This window comes from Drosophila pseudoobscura, chromosome X (genome assembly GCF_009870125.1).
Source record: "Drosophila pseudoobscura strain MV-25-SWS-2005 chromosome X, UCI_Dpse_MV25, whole genome shotgun sequence".
In the NCBI taxonomy this organism is placed as follows: Eukaryota; Metazoa; Arthropoda; class Insecta; order Diptera; family Drosophilidae; genus Drosophila; species Drosophila pseudoobscura.
In genome coordinates, this window is record NC_046683.1 from 11,485,529 (window position 1) to 11,493,440 (window position 7,912).

Sequence of the window (7,912 nt, forward strand, 5' to 3'; positions counted from 1 at the left end):
CTTTTTGCATCCCCCACGAATGCACTCGGAAACGGGAAGTCTGCAGGTAGACACCATGATGGACCATCTATTCCATCCGTCTCCTCCTGTCGACCTCTACCTGTCACAGAGATGGGCCTAGATCCGACAGAAGGTTGTTGAGGGTGCGTCAAAGGGTTGCTGGATCTATGGGAATCCATCGGCATGGGAAATATCGGAGGATGGAGCAGGGTCTGTTTATGGAGTAACGGGAGATGGTTCAAGAACGGGGGAGCAGGAGCCGGAGCCGAGGCAGGGGCGGAATCCTCATTTAATGCGGCTCCTTTTGGGCTAGAAAAGTGCTCAGATTTGTGTTCTATTCACGGCTTAACTTCCGCCAAAAACAGAGCACTCTGTATGAAGTGGAGAGGGATCTATGCGAAGCGGAAGTCCTAGAAGGAAATCACACAGAAGGGGCGTGCCATCAAAGGAGATCGCTTCAAGAGAATCACAGGCAAATGAGCAGAAAATAATGATCAGTTAAAGGCCATTCTCATGCAAAATCACACTCAGATTATTGCCAAATTAAAGTTAAGGGCGAATGATCAGAATGATCAGAAGACATAGCCATTCAAATGGAAACCGAATCACCCAAAGGGCCTAGCAGTCCATAAAACCCGATATTGCCCAAGGGAGACACAATAAAAGTAGGACAAATCTATGGCATTTGAGACCCCATTGAAGGGCGACCTTGTCTGATTGCAACTGGGAGATGGCACCACATCAAAACCTACATTTCTCCACTCTTCTCTCAATTAAAAGTCAATAAAAATCAATTCCAACAATGGCCAAGACTGTGGCTAACCGTGTGTTGTGTTGGAATTGCATTCATTAAAATCCAATAAAACGAAATGAAAATAAACTCATTGGCTTTCTATAGAAAATCCTAATTGGGCAGCGAAGACCAAAAGGCAAGACAATTAAATATCGGAAAGAAAACAAAGGCCGCAAAAAGAAAAGAATCGAGAAACGAGTTTCGATCACAGACAGCGAATAGAAAACAAAATAAAATACATCACACAAAAACCATAATACAAATAAATTAATATACATACATACAGACATACACAGCCAAACATATATTAGTGTGCTCTTTGACTGACGAATGCAACCCGACGTACAGCACATACAGTGTGTCACAAAAATGTACGGCCAGATGGAAACAGAAAATAAATGAACCCCAAAACGTAGAAAAACTGCAGCGTCTACTTGTGATGGCACCTACGATTGGCTTTAATCGATCGATTTTACAACACAATAACGATATATAGTCGGGTATTTGTATGCTTGGGTATTTTTTCAGCGCTAACATTCCTCCGATACTTAGCTTCTTAGAATGTCTACCTTCATCCGACAAATAGCAAAATTATGTAGTTGATTTCGTTTCGATATCGATAATCGAAAGTTTATTGTTCAAAATCATCGATTATTCAGCTATCTATTCACTAAATGGATTCACTCGATTCCCCCTTTCGATACCCTAAACTTTTCCTTCATATGTATATATTTTTCAGGCCTTAAACTACCGAAACGCACTGTGGCCAAATCTTTTTGAGAACTAGAAAGCCATAAAATAGATAAATCGAAGTTATCAATTTACATTTTTGTTCATTTCATTTCATTTCATTTGAGTTCATTTCAGTTTAGGTTTCTTTCATTGGCGAACAACGAAAAACTTTTAGTTCTCCAGGTGAATTTATTCAGATGGAAATTGGGGAAAACTTGGGAGGGAAACGGTGGGTGGGGGGGGAGGGGATGAGCAAGCCATAAAACATAGACAATGGCTTCTTGCGACGAGACTGCAAGCCGAATGGAAAGAATTTAATTCAATTAAATGAACAAATAAACTCAGATCAAATAGGATGGTATGAAATGATTTATATATATATTTTGGTTAATTTTTCCAGACCCGAAGGAGAACTGGCGGCTGGAAAATGAATGGCCCAGTGGCGTTCGTTGGCAATGAATGGGGATTCGTTTCCAACAAATGTCCAAACTGAGAAATGGTAGAACCTCAATTAGCCTGAGAACGAGGGGACGCTGTAGCGGTAAATGGCTGCGAGTTGTTGGCCTGCATTTTGGGATATGGCCACAGATATATGATAAATCAATTGCGATCATTGGCCAACCCTCAGGCCTCCATTTGCATGGGGGGCCAAACCCCTCGACGAATTTTAAATGCTCTCTTAAGTAATGCAAACACCACAGGACCACAAGCCCCCAAAGAGATGGGGCTTCGTGATGTTCCAGACTGTTCCCCACATATCCCTAGACCTTGTATGGATTATAATGGATTACAATCTTGTGTTCTATATGTTTCTCCTTTCGAAGGGAGCCTGGTATAGTAGAGAGCTGAGATATCCTCGTATGTATCCTCGTCTATATCTTTACTAGCAGCTTTACAACCACTCGGACCTTTTGTGCCATGAGGGTATGACAAACGAAACAACTTTTACATGAATCGAGAGACGATCTTTCTCTATCACAATGATGGGGATGCTGTTGGGGAGGAGGCGGGGGGGAATGGAGGAAAAAGATGCACATATTTAAGCGCAAATACGACAGTTATTACAGTCGATGCAGAGAATGCAATCAATTAATTGACAAACAGCGATGATCGAGCCCAAGCCATGGTGAAACTGGTGATCGTCGGAGATGGCTGAAGATGGCTGGAGATGGCTGGAGATGTGGATGTGGATTGGCCAGGCCAGGCTAGGCCAGGCCACGACGATCAACTTTTTATTGGCCGTTCGGCAGATCGCTTTGGCTCTGTCTGTGGCTGGCTGGCTTTGTCTCACTTCGAGCACGTCGTAATTGAAAAATAAAAGAAAATGCGCGAAAATCCCAAACGCATTTGTTGTACCCCCCCTCCAGGCTGTAGCCGGCTACCCCCCTTTCGCCCAGGCAGCGAAGCGTGCGAACAATTTGCTGGCCATTCGATGCGGCTTTTCCTCCAGAAATAAAAACACAGAGCGGTGTAGCGGTGAACGGGGGGAGTTGCGGAGGGGAGGGGAGGGTACTGCATTTGCATTCGTAATTTGTATGCGTGCGGCGACTGGGATCCCGAAATGAAATACGTTCTGAGCATTTGGCGCCTGGCACCGTAGACACGGACACGGACACACGACGGCCACACCGCCACCTGAGTTTCGGACACTCTAATATGCACCGCCACAGAGCCCCATACACCCCCCCCCCCCCCCCCGGACCCCCTTTGCGACTGCCTGTCTGATTAAATTTCCTTATTAAATAACGGTCACAATCGATGTTCGCCAAAATGGGAACCCATGACTCTCACGGCACCTAGCAGATTCATACATATGTCATTGATACTTCAGGATGGCGATCATCCGCAGATAGAGTCTGCTTACCTGGCAGTAAATATTCGGCTGAAAGTGATCGATGGCCCATGGAGTTGCCATCACTCATATTCAATATCATGGCTAATGGGAGATACCAATCTCAAGATCTACGAAAATACTTTCTTAAACTATTGCCTTCTATGAAAACTGGTCGTCTATATACCATCCTTACCTTGAATCTTTGAGTTCTTAGTTTATGGATTACAGATAGAGATCCTGTCTACACAAAATCCCAGTACGAATACGAGTCACAATAATACTTGAGTTTTCATTCAAACCACAATCAAAGTGGCATATAAATACACAGTTATTCGTCCAAATTCAATATGCACGGCTTAGTTCTTTTTGGCGTAGTTTGGCTGATATATTATGGCATATATAAATACATTATGACACAGAATATCATGGTACCCAGAAGCAACGCTGCGGCCCAAGGTTTACAAAGGTTTGACGTACTTCCTTGGCCCTGTTCTACGTATATTTAACAGCATCCCTAATTGTTACCCAGAAACGTTTTTGATGTCTAAACCGATTGTTGGCAAGGCCTTTGGAATTGTAAAGACTTCTTATAGACTGAAAATGTAGGCGATTTTGTAAATGCATCAGATTATTGAAGTACTACTTGGACTTTTGCCTACTGTTGTGGTTTTGATTGTACTCTTAGGAGTCTCTACAGATTCCTGATTTTCATAGAGTAAGTGCAAGGCCTATAAGTATCTAAGCGTAATGTGATTCCCTACTCTTCAAATGGTATTGCTTTGATCTCATCCTGAGCTTCGGAGAAGACAACTCAATCAGTAGAAGGCGCCTCTACAATTTGCATGGGAATTGTCCAGCCAAAAGGGGGGGTTTGGGGTTTGGGGAGAGTGGGGCAACCAATCAAGACAGTCGTCAGGCACATCAAAAGCTCGCATCGATCACGAAACCACTTCTTTCTTGCTTTTTTGGTGTGTCTGTGTGTTTGTTGGTCCAGTGCCAATGGCTTGGAGGAGTCGTCACCAAGAGGCCTATCCCATCCCATCCCATCCCATCCCCCTGTCACTAGCAGTCGACCACCCGCCCAAGTCCCGTGTGTGTGTGTGTGTCTGTCGGTGTATGGGCTTGTGCGTCTGTGTGTGGGTAACAGTAATTTGGTGTTTTACTTGTTCTTGCGCGCCAGCAATCACACCTATGGGAATGTTTCTTACACATGTCCCATGGCATGGCCGCAACGACAGCGACAACGACAACGTCTGCGACCATGATCATGATCATGATGATCGCCCCGATGGAGTACGAATCAGAGACGGAGAAGAAGAAGACTTTAGCTGAATTCCAGCATGCACTTTGGACAACATATTAGAGGCCTCCACTCACCTCCACGAGCATCGGGCATCAGGCATCAGGCATCGGGCATCGGGCATCGCCTTGTGGCAGTTGCATCATTAAAAATTTATCAGTTGATTGGAAAATTATAATTCTTTGCCTTTACGCTTTAGCAGCGCTATGATTTTTACAAGTCCAACCGACTGGCTCTCTGTCCACCAGCCACTAGCCACCATCTACGAGTACCATCCGCAATCCACATCCTCCTCGGCCTCGGTCCAGGCAATTCTCCGCGCTGTTATATAATAACCCTCTCCCTCTCCCAACCCTCGACGAGCGAGAGAGAGAGAGATCTCTGGTGTTGTTTCTATTCCTATTTCTTATGGTCACATTTAATAACCGACTGCCCCGACCGACCGACTGTCTGAATGGGTGACTGACTGACTCATGATGCTCTGATGCTCTGATGGATGCACTGACTGACTGACTGATCCTGCCCCTCAGCCCATCTAGTGTCCACAGCAGTTGAACGTCGCTTTCCTTCTGATCGTCATCTGTGAGCACTCTAATGGGTGTGGGCAGAGTCGATTGGCTCCAATGATGCCAAAAGATTCCTCCAAATTCTGTACAAAAGTAAAAGATTCTTAAAGAGATCATCTTTGAATATCATCTCCAAGTCCCAGTGGAAGATCAACAGAGAGTAGCCCTATTTAAGCCCCAATTCTGGTTCCATCCTGGCTCATCCCTTTGCTGGCAAAAGCAGGGGTAACCACTGGGTCTATCAGTCGTCCGTGATGGGTGTTTTTTATTCGCTCGCTTTTCCACTTAGTTCCAGATGCGGAAATAAATGCACTTGAATTCTTCAACTTGTTACATAAATCGTAATTTTCTATAGACTTGTTCTATATCTAATGTGTATTGCATTATTCGCTACTCGTTTTATTTTCTTCCTTTTTTTTTTTGTTTTTTTTTTTATTATTACTTTATGATCTTCTATCGGCCTCTGGTCGTGAGTCTTCTGTTTGCTGCTGCCGCTTTGGCTACTGCTGGGGCTAAGATTTGACCGGGCCAAGAGAATTGCCTAGAGTCGGGGGCAAGTCGGAATATATGAATGTCTGAATGTCTGCCTGTGTGCTCTCTCGCGCTTTTGAACTTCCTGCATGACCAGGGCACAGCGCACGGCGCGAGAGCCAGGGACGGTGGCTGGGAACCGGACGGAGGGGAGAGATCAGCAGCTCATGTGAACTTTTATGGCCATCATCGGTCATCGCTCGTCTTGGATGTGATTAGGCATCTTAGCGGTACAGTTCTCTGTTCTCTGTTCTCGGTTCTTTTTATTTCCCCTGTTTTCGTAATTCTCTTTTTGCACTGATGAAATGCAAACAACAACAAAAAGATTAATTACCAAATGTGGTCCGATGAAAACTCTTGCCTCATTGGGTCTCCTTTGCTTAAGAAACACCTGACACACCATCTTGCGATTGGGAATTATCGGATTTTCCAAATACTGTTCTTTTAAGATCTATTTTATCTTAAGATGTACCTCTTGATGTAATGAAAATACCACAAAATACCTAAGTAGCTTACTCTCTTATTATGCTAAATGAAAATGATTCTGTTTTTATTAGCTTGGTCCAATGGATGGATGGATTCCAATGGATTCAATGGGTAAATGGACAATGGAACTCACTCGGAAGCCTGCACATGTTCGAGTCTCCGAATGATATCTATGTAACAGATAAATGATCCTAATTTCCCGAATTACATACAGAAAATTGTATACCAGAAGAAATACAAAAATACCACAGAACCACAAGCCCCCGAGGAGATGGGGCAAGCATCGGAGTCATCCTCCAAAGAAAGTCTCAAGAAAGTGTTTGCTTGGAGTGATGTCACCACTTGGACGCATGTTCCAGATTGTTCCAGACTGCTTACACCCTCAATATTCATGGCAATTATATATTCATAGATGCATAGATCCATTTCTTAAGTGGCAGAGTTCTCGTTGATACCCAAAATGTCCCATGTTCATTCGATTCCAGCCTTATCCAATGGAAGCCACTTGCTTAACTCAATCTGGGCTCATTCTGGGTTTGGTCATCGCACAGCATACTATCCCATACCATCCCATTCCATAACCCATCCTATCGCCACTCATCTTTGGCAGGGGATTTCATAGAGGCTTGCGAAATTCCACATGTGACAATTCAGCATTCAATAGATGGATGGCTGGGATGACTGGGATGGTTGGGATGGCATGGAGCTGGAGCTGGAGCTGGCTAAAAGCCTGTCAATCGGCGAGAGGAAGCGCTGGGGACAAATGCCCTAAGTAGAGACCCAAATCTCTGGAAAGCAATTAGCAAGGCAAAACCCAAAAGAAAGATCACCGCAAGACCGCTGTTCGGGGCACCAATTGCAATTGCCCAGACGACGGACAGCATAGCGACACAGAACCCAGAGGAAGACGGACAGAAGCGGGATTTATCAGAGACAGAGACTGAGTCTGAGTCTGAGTCCGAGATGGAGCTGGGGTTTGAGTTGGAGATGAAGATGCAGAGACGCAGACGGAGAAAAGCAATTCTGCGGCTGACGGTTTTCGCAGAAAATTACAACTTGCGGGTAAACAAAGTCAACTGCCGGCAATGGCCCAGACATGGGGCAAGGGGCCGGGACCGGGGCCGGGGCCGAAGCTAGGTCTGAGTGGAATCCAACAGAAAACTGTGGGGCTGTGGCGGTGGCTGTTCGGGCTGGAGGTTGAGAGCTCTAGAAGAATTGGCGTTGAAGCCACACGCCAAAGTAAGCCCACAAGCCGTCTTTTGCTGCTGTTGCTGCTGATGCTTCAACTCCCACTCCGCCTCCCATGGCTGGTGCCGCCGGGCTCCATGTGGAGTGGATGTGGGTGCGCAATTATGCCGCCAGAGCAACCAAGTAACCATAAATTTTCTTATCAGCGCCCAGCAAAAGTCCAGGAGCGGATCTCATCAGCAGTGGCCGCTCTCAAGGGCCCCAAAGTAGAATCTCATCAGTCGGCTGCTAAGCCACATTGGAAGAGAGAGAAAGGGAGCGCGAGGCCAGACACGACAGCCACGCTGTAATACTTAATTTCTAAATATATATATGATTTCTAAGTATATAGGAAATCCTTGATTTCTTCAGTATCGTCAATGAAATATCACTACTCTTAAAGAATGTAAAACTAATGTAAAGCTAGATTAAGTTGCCACAAA

The 7,912-nt window shown here is 45.0% G+C and overlaps 1 long non-coding RNA gene across 2 annotated transcripts; it reads left to right on the top strand.

Moving 5' to 3' along the window:
• Positions 1 to 3,604: 3,604 nt before the first annotated feature.
• Positions 3,605 to 7,912, top strand: LOC26531969 (uncharacterized). 2 transcript variants are annotated; one of them, XR_001452828.2, is made up of 4 exons: positions 3,605 to 3,825; positions 3,889 to 4,074; positions 6,314 to 7,304; positions 7,637 to 7,912. It is a non-coding gene; the product is annotated as an uncharacterized lncRNA (long non-coding RNA). The 2 variants fall into 2 exon arrangements; XR_001452829.2 differs by having other exon boundaries at positions 3,614 to 3,825; positions 6,314 to 7,911.